Source organism: Sminthopsis crassicaudata, chromosome 4 (genome assembly GCF_048593235.1).
Source record: "Sminthopsis crassicaudata isolate SCR6 chromosome 4, ASM4859323v1, whole genome shotgun sequence".
Classification (NCBI taxonomy): Eukaryota; Metazoa; Chordata; class Mammalia; order Dasyuromorphia; family Dasyuridae; genus Sminthopsis; species Sminthopsis crassicaudata.
Window position 1 is genome coordinate 143,048,071 of NC_133620.1, and position 17,992 is coordinate 143,066,062.

Consider the following 17,992-nt stretch of genomic DNA (forward strand, 5'->3'; position numbering starts at 1 on the left):
TTCTATTTCACTGGCCTTTTGTAAGAGGGAGTAGGAACTGTGGGGGAGGAAGAGCTTTCTTTGCTTTACCTTTTAAAAAGTGAATTTAACTCGCGTTTCCAAGGAATGTGGCCCTATTCTCAGTACTTTTCTGTGTCTCTTTAGGACCAAAAACTTCCAGATTGCCATGATTTTAGCTAACCTCCCTTTAATTCAGAAGTTCTTAAGACAGGTGACTCATGGGCTAGAAGGTTGGCATTGGAGTCAGGAAGACCAGAATTCAAATGCTGCCTCAAATATGTACTAGTTGTATGATACTGGGCAAAGCATTGTCATTTAACTTCTCATAACCTCTGTTAACCCATCTATAAAATGGAGATGCTAATATCACTTCCCTTACAAGCTTGTAGTGGGGAACAAATGAGATAACATGTAAAGTGATTTTAAAATCTTAAATCATTTTATGTATCCTTTGGCAATCTCATAAAGCCCATAGATCTTTCTCAGAATTATGTTTTTAAATGCATGGATTTATCAAGGAAATAAATTAAATATATGTACACATATATGGATAAATATATGCATACATTTTATATAATACCTTGGGTCTGTATCTTAAACATTTTCTCCTAGTTACCTAAAAACAGAAGCTTAGTTGGTGTAGTAGAAAATGGTGGATTTAGGGTAAAGAAGAACTGGGAATCTGCTTCAGGCACTTAAAAGCAGGACATATCAATGGATCTTAGTTTAGTTTCTGTGTTTGTGTGTGTAGTATGTGTAAGACAGACAAAGCAAGGAAGAAAGAAACAAAGAGATAAAGACAGAGGCACATACACTAGGTGAGAGAGACAGACACAGAAAGACATATAAGGGGGGGAGAAAGAGAGAGAGAGAGAGAGAGAGAGAGAGAGAGAGAGAGAGAGAGAGAGAGAGAGAGAGAGAGAGAGACAGAGAGAGACAGAGAGAGGGGCAGAGAGAGAGACAGAGAGAGAGAGACAGAGAGACAGAGAGAGAGAGAGAGACAGAGAGACAGAGAGACAGAGAGACAGAGAGAGAGAGAGAGAGAGAGAGACAGAGAGACAGAGAGACAGAGAGACAGAGAGACAGAGAGAGACAGAGAGAGAGACAGAGAGAGGGGCAGAGAGAGAGACAGAGAGAGAGAGACAGAGAGACAGAGAGAGACAGAGAGACAGAGAGACAGAGAGACAGAGAGAGAGAGACAGAGAGAGGGGCAGAGAGAGAGAGACAGAGAGAGAGAGAGAGAGAGACAGAGAGAGAATGAATGAGAATAAGAGTATTGGACTCAATTAACTCTAAGGTCCCTTCCAGATCTTCCTCTATGATCTTAACTTTCAAATATTCTTTTTCATTTCTGTTGACAGACTAAAACCCTTCCATTTTCCTTGAGGTTTTGTCTCTTCTACCTCTTCCCCTCACTCTTTCCTCTATCCCAATGTCTGGATGTCTTCCCTAGCTTAAGACATGTTCCCACACCCCAGGAACTTCACCAAAACAATGCTCACTGACGGACTCCATCCATAAGCTGTAATAGGTTTGTCTGTCAAGTGTCCTAGAGAATTGCAGGAAATCCTTTGCATTTATAAGCCCAGATTGGGGCCTCACTGTTCCACTATACAACTGCAGATCTCAGTTATACTAGCTCCGACCCTTCACTCATTGTTCAAGAAGTCTTTGTTACATTCAGAGGTGTTTGTCTCTTTTCAAATTTCTAAGTTAGTTAGCAGAACATAAAGCTGATAATGAACAATGTGGGAAAACATTGCTGCAAGTTGTTTAAAAGTAGTACAGGGTGCTAACCTTTGCTTTTTAAAGCAATGACTTTCAAAGGCAGGTATTATATAAAATGGGAGCTATCATTATAATTATAAATGCCTATGTTTTAAAAACTAGCATAAGATAGACTTTTAAAAAATGTAAATATAAATGCAATTCAATTAGTCAGGCCAACTTTCCTTTGCATGAGATATAATGATAATTCTTAGATTTTGTTTATATACATATGGAGTCTGATTTTAAATTTCTCATATAAACCAAATCCTTTACAATTCATGCCAAGAATCAGAATGAAAAGACAACTACTTTAGCCCAGCTTTTAAAAAAAAAATCTAGTTTTTTCCTAGATCACCATGAAAACAGGTTTGATTAAAGTGATCGTCTTTCTTCAAATCCAGTGAAGCATAAAAAGTTCTATAATCTCTGCCAAGAGCACAACATCAACAAGACCACCAAACTCAGGATACCCTCTTGCAAAGGATTTCCTGCAATTCTCTGGGGACAAGACAGAATAACATTTACAGATGTAATTTTAAAAGTTAGGCTTGAGTATACTTCTAATTTCTTAAAAAGAAGTCATTTTAGTTTCCATAATTTCCTCAGTTTTTAAAACATCATTTAAATTTGGGTTTGTTGTTTTGTTTTGTTTAAATAAATCTTGATCTTTTTTATATTTTCATACTCAGTTCATTTCACTAAATTTCCATTCCAGCTTTAGAAAAGCAAACTGAAAATAATTTATTAAGATATTTAGCCTAATAGTCCTTTGGAAATATGTTACCTCTTCTTTAATCCATCACCTCACAAATAAATTCCCAACAGAAAGCATGTGACTAGTCAGCATCCTTGTCAAGGGTCCAAGTTCTTACAGGATATTAAAGAGAATGAGGTAATGATCTCACATTCACTTTCAGGTGTTTCCTGATTGTTACCATAAGTGATTACCATCCTTATCAGTTCTTTTTCCTTGTCTACCACTTCTTCCAAAGAGCTATCCTCTTTCATTTGGTTGAAAACAGCTCTTCTCAGAATACAATGCTGACTACTTTTATCTGGAGTTTGCCATAATCTACAGAGCATTTATTATATGCAGGACTGGCCCAGGTGCTATTGACATAATTGGACACAGAGCTAAATTTAGATTAGAGCAAATCTCATGAGATACTTGTATCCATTTCAATTCATACTATCTGAAGCTATAATTATATAGAGTATGGTCATTGGTTCCAGCCTAATAAAAATATGCAGTGTAAATTTGAAAAAGTGATCCTTTCAGGGTATTAATTATTTGTACTAATTGGGACCTAAATGTAGTTCTAGCTTTAAAGAAAACACAAATCAGTTTGAACTTTTCCCCCCTCAATTTGGTTATCTGTAAAATGATGGGATTATCATACTCTTATATCAGGAGTTCTTAATCTAAGGTCCATGGAAGTGATCCATAGATAGATTTCAAGATGTTTATCAATTTAGAAACTTAAATATTTTTATAAGTCTTTTAATAAAGTTGGTTTTCTTCCTTGGTATTTTAACAACTAGAAATTTTATCGATACAATTTAAAGACATGATTCTGAGAAATTTCACTAGACTGCCAAAGGGGTCTAGAACACAAAAAGTTAAGACCCCTTAATTTTGGTCATAACCAAGGCACCTTCCTACAATAACACTCTACAATTCAATCAATTGGTCAATAAACTTTTATTAGGTGCCTACTGTGTGTTGGCATTGTTAAATGCTGGGGATACAAAAAGAGGCAAAAGATAGTACCTGTCCTCAAGGAATTTATAATCCAAGGAGAGAGGGAGACAATATGCAAACAAATATATACAAAGCAAGTTACATAGAAAATAAACAGATGATTAACAGAGGGACCACACTGGAATTAAGAGAGGTTAGAGGAGACTTCCCTGGAAAGTGCACATTTAGCTGGGACTTAAAGGGAACCAGGGAGGTCAGTAGTCAGAGGGGAGGAGGGAAAACATTCCAGGTATGGGAGGTGGCAGGAGAGAATGTCTGAAGCCAAGAGACAGAGTCTCATTGGTGGAAGCCAGGAAACCAGTGTAACAGGATCAAAGAATACATATATATCAGGGAATAAGGTATAAGAAGACTGAAAGGTCAGAGGAAAGACTTTATTAAGCAGCTATGTGCCCAATGTGGGGAAAGTATGAAACATTTAGTTTGGCCCTCAAAGACTTTTCATGGAGAGACAAGAAGCATATAGGGCAGACAATTGGAAAACTATATATTAAACTATATAAAAAACTATATATTAAACAAGGTGAAATTGTATAATTGATATTACATTGCTTGCCTTCTCAATAGGTGGGAGAGGGGCAAGAGAGAGGAAGACAATTTGGATATCAACTTTTTTAAAAAAATGAACACTAATTTTTACATTAGAAAATATTTAATGAAATACATTATATACATATATATTATACAATGTATTTCATTATATATTAATATATTACCACATATTAAATACATGTATGTATGTATAACATATATATGTAGGAATTCACAAGAGGGAAAATAAACTTGAGTTGGAATAATTATTTATAAAAGAGATTTGGGACTTCTAGGATGAGGAGGAGGAAGACTGTTATAAGAAAGCAGAGATGATTTTTAGAAACTCCTCATTTCACTGACTAACAAATTTTTTTGGGTTTCTTCTATTAGGTACCAAGTACTGTTATATCTGGGGAGTTCGATGGGGGGGGGGGTCTAGGCAGAGCAAAAAGAGTAAAAAAAACAAAAACAAAAAACCAGAGGCCATCATGGATCATTTAAGTACAGGGAATCCAGGAATGAGATTGGAAGAAAAGAGTGTGTCTAGATTATAGCCCTTAAACTAGATAGAAAAGTTTCAATTTAATGTAGTAGATAATTTGAAATAAAATGAGGTATTTTAGAAAGCTTGACTTGTCAGCATTATAGATTAAGTTGAAGTAGAGAGAGAGTGGGGTCAGGAACTGACTTGTGGAATCAAGAAATATCTTAGGCATGTTGGAGGGAAAACTCCTTTGGAGTTCCAAGCTTTCCCTAGGGAGCCCCTGGTAAGGGAATGGAAGAGAAACATTGAAGGCTCTCCCTGATGATATGCTTGATTTTCTTCCCATTCCCACTTATGTCAACTCTAAATCCTCTCAAGTTCTACCACTGGCCACAGGTTGATGACAATTATATGAGGACATAAAAGAATGCCCATTCCCGAACTGGGTTCCATAAACCCAGTTTTCAAAATTGGTTTTCAATGCAACATGAAGCATCCTTTGAGAAAATTTCAGAGATAGTGGTGTTTTTCCCCTCTGAAGTTTTAGATATGAAATTACACATGAATCACATACAAAGACAATATGTTTTCATGGGGAAAAGGAGCAGAAACCTGGGACTGAATCTCAACCTTGACACTTGATATAAGGCAATGGGCAAGCCCTTTACTCTTTCTAACCCTAATTTTCCTCATCTGTAAAATGTGGGATAATCCCACTGATAGTAACTCCTTCACATTTGCCTTGAGGGGCAAATGAAAATATATTTGTATAGTAAAGTATTATATAGATGTCAACTGTTGTTATTAACAACACTGGTATGTGGAATTAATTTTTTTTAAATATGAGAACAAATTTAATGATCCCAATCTCTCTATGTCCTGAAGGTATACCATATTGACAAGCTCCCTGGGCCATCATTTTTAGATTCCATCAATATAATTTTAAGCCCAGAGTTATTCAATGACTAAAATAGTTTGGAGAATGGTGTGATAAAGAATGATACAGCCAAGTAGACTAGGTACCAATATGCAATTTGATATAAAAAGTCACAAAAGACTTCCATATCACAGACTTTATAACATTCCTTTCCTATTCAACTCAACCTTTCCTAACTCCACTGACCTGAAATTTCTACTCAGTCTCTCTTTTCATATTAAGGAATTAAAGATCTTTTTTTTTTTTAAGGAAATGTCATGCCAATAAAAATTTAAAAAATTAATTCATGAAGATATCAAAGACTTAGCAGAATAACTATCCAATCACCTAGCAATGCTCTTAGAGAAATGGATATAGATGAGGGAAATTTTCCTTGTGGGTAAAGGGAAGGAAATGAAGAAGGAAAGGTTGGAAGTGTGGAAGCTGCCAGGCAGGCTGAAGCTCAACCAAGAGGCAACAACAGCAAATAGCAACAATAACAACAAAAAAGGGTAAAAAAGGAAAAAACAGCCTCTGCACCCTATGCCACACTTTTGTCCGGAGCATACACTCAGCCTTCTCTTTCACTGGTCATATTTTGTGTACTTTGGAATATAGTAAAACTTCTATTTGAGCCTGGAAAATTTTAAATGATAATAAGAAATGCCTGTTACCTTTGAGTCTGTCTCATAACAGCAAAGTAGGCTAACAAATTGGATCCATTCCAACTTGGGGAAGTTCTTTAGGAATCTGTCTTAATAAAGTGAATGTGTAATTAACATAACAATTGTCTGATGTACTTGAAAACAGCTTGTTCTCAAATATTTTCAAACCTTCTCTGTACAGTCTTAGTTACCCTGTTCATTTTGGACCCTGGAGGAATGGCATGTTAAACACACTCCAAATGACCATAAATTGGGACTCTGAAGAGTCAAAAAATAATGAATTTTTTGGGGCTTTTCCGTGCTTTTTTTTTTTTTTTTTTAACATTTTTTTCTGATAACTTGGAATGGAAACATCCATTCAGAGAACACACAGTCTAGCACTGAATATTGGACTAATGTGTTCCAATTACTAGTTTAAAAAAATGGTTCTGGACAAAAATAGAATGAACAGTTTCATACATAAACTCCCTCTACCTTCTCCCATCATACCTCCTCCTGCACATATAAACTTCTTATATGCTTGAAAGAAAATTGATTTCCTTCATGGCATGGTGTAACAGGCATTCCACTGGCTGGGACTTTCACAAAGATCTCTTACCATTACAAGTTCACTGGACCTGGAAGCTGTGCCTGATGCTCGTTTCTGTGCCAGAATAAATAGAATCCCTGTTGAGCTTCTAAGCTGGTTTAGTTTAATATAAACTGAACTAGAGGCAGGCAATGGATTCATGACACTGTGATGAACAGTACTACATTTACTGTGAGCTCATAAAATGTATAAAGCAAGTAGTTACTAGATTTCCAATTACAAAATAATTTGAAAACAAATATTCCAAAATACATTACAGAGTATCAATGTTTTCTTCATAGATCCAGATCTATATTCATATTTCTATATTAGTTGTTTTTCAATTGTGTCTGATACTGTGATCCCATTTGGGTTCTTCTTGGCAAAGATACTGGAAGGCTTTACCATTCCTTCTTTTGCTCATTTTTACAGATAAGGAAATGGAAGCAAACAGGGTTAAGTGACTTGCCCAGGACCATATAGCTAGTAAGAATCTGAAGCTGAAGTCTTCTGACTGAAGTCCAGGTACTCTACCCACTGCTCTAGTAAGCTGCCTCATAGAGGAAACTAAACTAAATTTGCTCCTTTGACCTCAGAGTCAAAGCCCTTAAACTCTTCCTTCAAAGGCTTTTTACTATTTACAAAATGATCATGTAAGAGGTAGCTAAACATAGCAAACAGAAAGCACTGAATTCAAGTTCCATTTCTGTTGTATACTGGCTACTTGTCTCTGGATAAGTTCCTTAGCTTCTTAATGCCCCCAAAACAGTCCCTGATCTTTATTGCTAGAAGGAATTTCTCATACTAATGAATCATAGCTCTAGGACAAAAAGGCACATCCACAAATATAAGTTTGATTTAGTAACTTATTCAAGAAACAGAATTCACAGGATCAGAGATTTAGGGATCTTCAAAGCCTTCTTATGCCTGTTTTGTAGAAAAAGAAACTGAGCCACAGAAAAATTAAATTGCTTTTCCCTAGGTCACACAGCTAGTTCCTGAGGCAGTATCTGAATGCTGTTCTTTTTAACTCCAAATTTAGTGTCCCATCCATGATAACCATGCTTATAATTCATTATGGTCTGATTTATAAAAGGTGATGTGGTGGACAGCATGCTAAGCCTGGAGTCAATGTACCATAATTGGTCTAGTCTCCAGGACTACTTTTCCCTCCTTCTAGTTTGCATAGTAAAAAAGTTTATAAATAATCAGTGTAAATAATAATAGGTTGGAAGTAAGATTGAAAATGGGAACCTAGAAATGACAAACACATTGTCCTAAAGATCAAAGGAGCATAATTCACAAAGCATATCATTTATTAATCAATCCTGTAATATGTGCCCAATCAGGAGAAGCCATGTAGGCTTTTGGTCCTATGATATGTTAATCTCAAATAAATTATAAACATCCAGTAAGTAAGACCGGTAGAACACCAAATAGTGCTGTCATCTCCACTGGGTCCATGCTGCTGAATGGTCCCAATTCTAATCCATGTCTCCATAACTGATTATCTGTGCCTCCTTCTCTTCCCAATCTCTTCCCCATTCTGTATCCCTTTTTACTGCTTGTCTTAATATCTTCTGTGCTATTTACCTCTATACTCTCTGTGCCTTAAGTTGCAGCCTCATTTCCTACTGCCATTATGGAATTTACTCATGATTATCCAAATAAATGGGCATGTTTGGCACATTTCATAATTTAATAAATTAATTATAAGTTCCATCTGGAAGATTGAGTTCAAATCTGGCCTCAGACATGAGCTATGTGACTCTGGCAGGAAACTACTCAACTTCTCTCTACCTCTATCTCCTTAATTGTAAAATGAAGATCATAAAATTACAGGGTTGTCCTGAGGATCAAGTGAAATATTTCTAAGATGTTTCTCTTAGTGTCTGGTATATAGGTACTTAATAAATGCTTTCTCCCTTATCCTGCTTAGATGCACCCCTTAAGAGACAGTACCATACTTATGTCAAACGAATGTCTCAAAGTTCATTTAAAACTGTGTATGTCTAAAAAAATCAGATGTAAGATATAGTGCTTCCCAGAGAGAGGACTGTGGGGACCGAATATAGATCACAATACTGTATTTTCACTTTTTTTTTGCTTGCTTTTTGTTTTCTTTCTCATTTTTTCCCCTTTTTGATCTGATTTTTTCTTGTACAGCATGATAATTATGGAAATACATAGAGAAGAATTGCACATGTTTAACATATATTGGATTACTTGAAGGGGGTGGGAGAAAGGGAGAAAAAAATCTGGAACAAGGTTTTACAAGAGTGAATGTCAAAAACTATCTATGCATATATTTTGAAAATAAAAAAGCTTTAAAAATAACATACAGTGCTTAATCTCAGCATTAGAATAGAACCCTAGAAACAAAAACACTGGCAAAGTGTTGCTGGACCATGAACAGGGGAAGTGAATTCTTCTCACACAGGAACTTGATTACAACTTCAGCTATGAGAACTCTGAGCAGGCTCAGTGAAGGAAACTACCCTACAGGTAACCTAAGGGACAAAACCTCTCTCATATAATAGTATTTCTGTGACTGCCTCTTTTCACAGCCTGTTTCTCAAAGTACCCCCCACCCTCACTTGCAGATATCCATCTCACTGGACAAGAATGATCAAGTAGAATTAGCTCTTGGTTAAGAGTCAGAACACTTTGAACTCTGTCACTGCTTAGTTATTTGATTTTGGATAATGTATTTTATATACTGAGTTTAGTTTATCATCTATTAAATGAAGGGATTAGAATAAAGAATTCCTAAATTATCACACAACTAGCAAAGACTATGGTTTTAAACTCTGAAATGCTATTTTACCACTAAGTTTCCAATTTCTCCCAGTCCTGCTATATACTTTATTATCCACCTCATCCCATTTCCCATTCTCATTTGCTCATGATTCTCATATGGATCTCATCTTTAAAAAGATAGCCTTCCAAGTTTTCTCATTTTCCAGATGACATAAGATAAAGAATAAATTATTCTCTTTTCAATTCTTCAAAAGATATAATAATTTCATCAATGTGAGTACTCTTTCCACTACTGCATATTATACCCTGTTTATATCTTAGCATACAGCATTCATTAATTCTTAAGTTTAAAAAAGTTATTAGGTACCTAACTTTCTTTTGACGATGAGCCTTTTAAAAATATCTAGTTTTATTCTTGAAAAATATACGCAGTCTCTTGCTGAGCACAAACCTCAAGTCTTTAGGCTTCTTAAGACTTGATAGAATTTGTACTCTACTGGGATAGCCTTTAAGAACTCCAGGACTGAGTTCGAGAGGAGAAGTGTTGTTAGGACAGTTCTTCTCCAGGATTATTATTTTTCTTTAGGAATTTGAAATTCATTATATTTTATATTGCCAAGATATGGTTGAAGAATGAAATTATATAAAAAACTTAAAACTAATAGAAGCAGAATGGGAAAAATTAGGATACAAATACTGAACATAAAATACGCTGATATTGAAAATATGTCTTCACTTACTGGGGTGCATTAATCTGTGAATATCACATAGAAAAATCTTCAAGGGAAACCATCTCTTTGTATTATAAACCAAAACTACACTCAAACTTTAGAATGTTTGTTATTAGCATCTTAAGTATTTAGTGTTTACATGCATTCTCTTCTTCCAGGAGAATGCAAGTGCCTTGATGGAATATACTATTTTGTTTTGTTCTGGGTATACCTAGAATTTAGCATAGCATCTTGCATATTGTAGGTGCCTAATATATATTTGCTGAACTGAATTTCATTTTGAATAAGATAAGGATAGACAACTATAGAATATTTACACTTGTATATTTGCCTTAAAACTAGAGCAGATCTAATATCTGTAGTGTGACTGCAAATTGTGGAGAAGCGAGGATCCTGGAAACTTAGCTGAATAACCGAGCCACAACTTGGGAATAATGGGAGAACTCTATGAAGAAAGAAAGGATATTGAGGATCTGAAGTATTGGGGGTATGAGTTGCCGTGGCCAAATGTCTTTTACTTATATGTGTCTTGTTATTATTCTTCTACAGATGTTATATGTGTCAGTGAATGTACCCTAGGTTCATGGAGAAAATATTTTGTAGTTAATATTCTTACTGTCCCAACTTAATAAACTTTGAGCTAATTATGTATATTGGTTGGTTGTTAAAAGGAAGCTCACCACTGGGGGCTCATGAATTATAGTTTGGGAGCAGACCATAGTGTAACCTAGGACCAGGGAGTAGCAGCCACTCTCCAGGGACTAAACTAATGAATGTGAGTTCATTGTTAGTCTTTCTCTTTCCTCCCAGAGGATTTCTGTATCTTAAACAAGAAAATAGCTTCATATAGACCATATAGATAAAAACAAAATTATCTTTTTTCCTTTAGTTTATTGTTGATTGAAACATGAAATTGAATTGGCATTACAACTGTTATTCTAAAAAATATTTTAAAAATCATGTCACAGCAATTTTCTCTTCCAAATTATTTTAGAAGAAAAAACACTAAAAATTGAGAACATGATACTTCCTATTAAACCATTCTTTGAAATCATCACTAATCTTAAAAGTTTCTGGAGTTGGGATTTTGATTTCATTTTGAATCTGTTGACAAGTCCACAGGGATCACAATAACTATTTTTGGGACCCAGTCATTGTATCACATACTTCAACAATTAAATAGCTAAGCAGCACTTTATAGCCATTTTAATTTAAAGAGCGGACCTCACCCAGAATTCTGGATCATCTTAAAAACATTATATAATCTCTAGATTAAAAATTACATAATTTTAAAAGGAAAAAAATAAATCATTTAACTGCTATCATCTAACAAGAAGAAGGAAAAAAGCCAAGACCACCACACTCTTTTTTTCCCTCATGGCTCAACGGGAGAGTATTCCAAAGTCTTACAATTAATTTAAACTCGAAATCACTTTCCCAGATGAATGCCAGGATTCCTCAGTCAGTCCAATAAACTCTGCTTCCTTCTGTCCTGTTACTACATCTGTATTATTCTGACAGCCCCACCCTTGATATATTCATTTCTTAATAATCCATGAAAACATTAGTGTATAAAGGGACCTTCCTGGTTCAGAAGGAGATTTTTCTCTGGAAATTAATTTTAAAGTCTCTGTTCCAGTTACATCCAAAATATTCTATCACATTTAATCTTCACTCTTTTAAATTAGAGGGGGGTTTTTGAGGAGGGGAGAGTTATTTTCTTTAACTTTTAATGTTTTTTATAGTTTTTACTTGTTTTATTAAGTTACATAGCTATCATGTTAGAAGTTAATTATAATTCTCTTTTAATAAAAAAGGTATGTAAATTATTTTCATGTAAAGGTTTTATTCCATTTTCTATTTGAATACGCATCATTGAAGAGCAGAGATTAAATCTTTTCTTTAAAATATTTATTCTTACCAAATGAAATACAGACACATAAACTTAGTTTATGTTCAGAAAAAAAGGGAGGAAGCTCAGGTTGATTTGCATCAGAAATTACAGCTTTTCCTTTAGCAACAGCACATAAGAGAAGTCCAGATGTTAGAACTTGAGGTCTGTCTGTAATCACATAAACCACTAGAACCCTAATGTTGTAATGGCAGCATACCATCAGCCTCCACCCCTTATTCTGTGACCTCACCTCTTCACTATGCTCCCTTGTATACTTTCCCTCTACATGCTTCCTGGATTCCCATTCATAATATAGGGACCCCATCAAATAAGGCTAGCAAACTTTTATTAGCATAGCCCTAGATCCCTATCAATATTCATTGCTCTCCACTTCTCTACTTAGAGAACTGCCATTCATTTCTATCTGGAGTCTACCTGAAGAATTTCTAAGAAAACACCAGGGCCTTTCATCCTAAGATAAGGCAAAGGGAGGTGCCAGGTAGGAAGAGGAGGAAAAAAAAAGTCACACAAAAAAACCTACTGAACTTTGTACATTGTTAGAGTGGGAGGAAACTTTCAGCACTTTGTTGGTCTGAGTGGGAAGCAGACAAGGGTCTTTGCTTAGGCTTCAATGAGTAACAGGTATGGGATTGAAGAAAAAGGAAAATGCAAGAAAAGAAGAGATATTGAGGGAATTAGGGAGTAAGAAGGAAGGTCATGATCCAAAGGTTGTCTTATGTTAGGGGCTTCAAACTTTTTAGTCACAAATTAAAATTAAATTTTGTAATTGCTACAAACACATGAACAAATGAACACATTCTGTTACTATTAAGCAAACCCAACTACTGCCAAGGTCTTCCATTAGAGCAGCCAGATCCTGAGAAGTTAAGGGAGGAAACAGGGAATGTTAGGGGTGGACAGCAACTGCTAAAAACTTAACATATGCAACATTTTGACAAGATCAAGCATTTAGAGGACTGTCTGGAAAAGAAAATTTGAGGGACATTTTATTCAATAAGACAAGAAAAAATGAGGGAGGATAGATAGGAAGAGAATACTGTTGAAAGCCCTGCAATTTTTGGCAACTTGCCAGAGGAAGGGGAAAATGCTGAATTACAATGAAGCCCCTTCCATTTTATTGTCAAAAAGGACATATTTAGTTAGCAGGAGGATTAACCCCTTTGGGACAGAGAAGGATAAAAAGAGAGCATTTGTATTAAATTAAATCAAGAAAAATAAAAGGAAACACAGCACTTTAATGTCTTTATTGCCCTTTGGAAGCTATTTAAATACATTTAGTATTCATGATTCTATAGAGAGCTGCCAAATAGGAATTACTTTATCAGAGTAGCACTTCAACTTTGTTCCTTAGAGAAGGTTAAGAAAACTAAAGCCTCAAGATCCAAGATGAACATTTCCTCCTCCTCCTCCTCCTCCTCCTCCTCCTCCTCCTCCTCCTCCTCCTCCTCCACTACCACCACCATCACCAATGATCAATGGAATAATCATAAACATATAAAACTTCAAGGGATATCTTAGTTGAAAGGGGAATACGTTTTATTATCCTTTTTCCGGATAAGGAAACTGAGGTTAAGAGAGTTTCAGTGATTTGCTCACAGTCAAAAAGATAAAAATCATGTTGGAGGTAAGAGTCAAACTTAGTTCTTTCAACTATAAGATTAGGGTTCTCTTGAGCCTCCTTTATTATTTGTGATCATTGTGACTCTTTTTCATGTCAGACATCTGAGTACCAAGAAGCAGTGTTAGGAAAGATAACATTCAAACTTATCATGATTATGCTCTAAACAAATGCATCAGGGTCCTCACTTCCTGGAGATCAGGAAACTGAGGGTGACAGAAGATAATTAACTTGCTCAGTCACACAATTAGTTACATGTCTGTATAATATTGGATTATTAATTTATCTAGTACCTACTGCATACAAGGAACTTTTTTACATTGGGGTGGGGTAGAGGAAGGAAAGAATACAAGATCTTTAGAATCTGCTTCTCTCCTCCAAAGGACTCTTTTCTACTAGATGGTAGGTATACATACAAATATCCATGTAGTAAATGCTTAGTATTTACATAAATAGCAGAGGGGAAAATGTTTTAAAAGCTGAAACAGAGATAATTTCTAGTGAGGTAATCATGAAAAGCTTTCTGTTTGACCTTTGAAGACCTTGCTGGAAGGATCTTGGCAAGTATGGAGAAGGGCACAAATAAAAGACAATGGAAGAGAAGTCCATGTACAAGGGAAAGCTAATAAAACAACATAGAGTCAATGAGAATTGAAGGTAAAAAGATAGATCACAATTACATTGGGGAGGAACTTAAATTATTTTCACTATAAGCAACTATGGATTAAAGACCATAGCTATCTGAAAATACAAATATAATCTCATAAACAGCTTTGTAACATTTTTTTTTTGGTGATAACACCTTAATACTCATTCATAAATAGGTGGTACATAATAAAAGGAAGAGAATAAAGTTTTCAATACCACACCAGATGACAAGCATAGAATTGAAAGGAAGTTTCAGAGTCCATTCACCTCATTCTATAGGTGAAAGGCTTGAAGATTAGGTAGGTTCAGTGATTTGCCCAATGTCATATAGTCAGGAAGTATCAAAGGTGAAATTTGAACACAGGTCCATTAGCATTATTTCTACTCTACCATGCTGATTGAATTTTAGAAAGAGGAGCTATAATTACAGGAACACATAATTGACTGGCAGAGCTCAAACAGACTGGATAAAGAAGAAACTTCCACAGTAAGCAATCCTTTAGCTCCATCATGATAGCAAACATTTCTCTGTAATGCCATTTTGCAGCAATATTTTCTAGTTGCAGAGCAAGCACTTCCACTTTCATCCTTTGCTTATGTTAGTATGACTAAATACCCAAGAGGCTCATTCATTCTCCATCCTCTGCCACTCTATTCTCCACACTGCAGCACTGTGTAAACAGGCAAGGAATAATGGAAATTTCACTCTGGGTCTCAATCAAGATTTGCCAATAGACAAGAACAAAACACTAAAATGAGATCTTAGTCCTTTTAAGAACAAACTAACTTTCATTAGAACTTACTAACTCAATAACACCTCTAAGACTGTTTTTATAATGGAAATAAAAATAATTATTACTGTTATTACTATTTACACTATAATAATAATTATTATTATTATTAGCATAACTGTTATTTACATAGAAGTACTTGGGTTTGCAAAGGACTTTAGATAAATTTTTATTTGATCCTCACAACAAACTTGGAAGTAGGTACTATTATTTTCTGTTTTGGAAATCAGGAAATTAAATGTGACAAAGAATTATTGAGTTTCTCAGAGTCACACAGTTAGTATAAGCACCTGAGGCCAAATTTGAATACAGATCTCCTCCAATTCTAAACTAACACCTTATTCAGTATGTTACTCAGATATAGTATAGAAAGAATCTAGTTTAATTCTAAAAGTTTAATTCTCATGATGGAAAGTTCTGTTCACATTTAGAGAGTTATGCAGTCTGAATATAGATTGAAGCATACTGTTTTCACTTTTTTGTTGCTGTTTTTTTTTCATAGTTTTCCCCTTGCTCTGATAATTCTTTCATAACGTGATTGATGTGGCAATATGGTTAATGTAATTGTACATGTATAATTTATATCAGATTGATTGATATTTTAAGGAGGAGTGATGGGAAGGAAGGAGAAAAATGAAAATAAAAGTTTCATAAAAATAAATGTCAAAAACTAATAAATAATTTTTAAAAAAAATAAAAGAATCTAGTTTAGGGAGAATTTCAAAAGGCACCATAATTTTGGGAGTCCTACTTATAAAGGAATCTGACCACTACTACAAATTCAACAGGTTTCTATAGTTTATAGGTAGCACCATGGTAAAAGCAATTACCTGTTCCTTCTCTTCCTCCTATCCCCTCTCTGCCACCATTGAGATTTTTCTAGTTATGAGAGACCATTAAACTGAAAGAACTTAGCATTTTAAGCTTTCCTTCACTCCAAAAGCATTTTTTTTTGGCTAATGACAAAATTTATCAACAATAGTTAAATAATAAGTACACCAGAAATTTCTTGGAAGTAATTTTTACTTATACCCCACCATAGAATAATAGAACAAATGAATTATTAACAGGCAAATATGTAATTACTAAAAACGATTATCCTTCTGACCCCAAGCAAGTCACTTTCTCCAAATGGATTTTAGTTTTCTCATTTATAAGATGAGGGAGCTTGACCAGTTGACCTGTAAAGCCCCTTTTCAGTTCAGAAGCCCCATGATCCCAAGGTACTATTTACTATATCAAAGATTTAAGATAAAAAAATTAATCGCTTAAAATGACAAGATCTTTTGCCTTGATGATTCCTATTTCAAATTTTAAAATATTACTTATTCCAATTTCTTGCTATTCAGTCTTTTTTTTTTCAGACTCTGTGACCCTTTGGGGAGTTTTCTTGGCAGAGGTACTAAAGTGGTTTGCCATTTCCTTTTTTAGCTCATTTTTCAGATTAAGAAACTGAGACAAAAAGGTAAAGTGACTTGCCTAACCACTTAGCAAGTGTCTGAAGCCACATTTGAACTCAGCTCTTCTTGACTCCCATAACTCTATTCACTATGTTGCTTAGCTGCCTCACTTATTCCTACAGTTTAGCTTAATTTAGACTAATCCAGGCCTTCAGTCTTTATAAAATGTATTTTAAAGCTGACTCAAGGTATACCTAACTTTTTGCTAGCTAAGTTGTAAAGAGGTGTTTGGACAAAAGCAATACAATCCTAACCTTCCTAGGTATGGGGACAAGTAAGATGAGATCAAAATGCTTCCCTTATGGAGATATTAAAAGTGAATCTCTAAAGCATCCTCTTTTGTTCTTCTATCTTCTCCTCACTCCTACCCTTTATGATTCCTCCATCTTTCTGAAGACTCATTATGCTGGCTTGGTACCAATTTAATGTTCTCTCTCAGGGGTAAAAGGGGTGTTGTCATTGTGGTTGTTCATTTGTGTCTCACTCTATTGTTTTCTTAGCAAAGATACTACAGTGGTTTGCCATTTCCTTGCTCCTTTTACAGATGAATAACTGAGGCAAATAGAAGTTAAGTAACTTCCCCAGGTTCACAAAGCTACTAAATGTCTGAAGTCATATTTGAACTCAGGTCCTCCTGACTCCAGACCCTTTATTCTATCTACTTCACCTTCTAGAATACTTGTTTTTGTTGTCGTAGAGAAGTGGGGAAAGAGAAAGGAAGAGAAGATATAAATGTAAATATTGACATGCATTTTTTCTCAAAAATTTAATAAATAAGAATTGTGAAGAAACATAGCATTGAATGAATTCTAGTTATTTAACAACAGCTTACCATTTGCCAGAAGAACTAGTTAAAACTATTGGAAAACCCTGATTCAGGATGTATTCAGCTAAGATCTCTGTGTACAGATCAAAAATGCATTTACTGGCTCCAAAACCATGAAAACTAGTTTAGATGAACAATCAGTTCCTGATTATCTAAGGACAGATCCAAGTTAATGAGGATCTCATTTGAACATCTAGTCTTCATGCAGCCAGTTTTGCAAGATAAATCTTGACTCCCTCCCCAGCTAGGTAGATTTACCAGAGATTTTCAATGATCTATGTCGATTATTTACATAATTAGTATGTGGATGATTATTCAGTTCCTAAGTGGAAATGGATTCATAGTCAAGTGGTTGAGCCAAAACTCCTAACTCTGAATGCATGAATGATTTTCAATTCAAATTTTCATTCTTTAACAATGTGCCAACAAAACAACATTATGATTGTCTACAATATACAATCATCTTTTGTTGTTTTTCTAGTTTTTGTCCAGTAAATGCCTTGACTTTGAATTGTTGGCCCAAAAAAGAAAAACTGTAAATACA

The 17,992-nt window shown here is 35.0% G+C and overlaps 1 protein-coding gene across 2 annotated transcripts in view; it reads right to left on the reverse strand.

Annotated features, from left to right (window-relative positions):
- Nucleotides 1–17,992, reverse strand: part of PLEKHG1 (pleckstrin homology and RhoGEF domain containing G1) — a 261,599-nt gene that overhangs the window by 238,100 nt on the left and 5,507 nt on the right. The window lies entirely within an intron of this gene.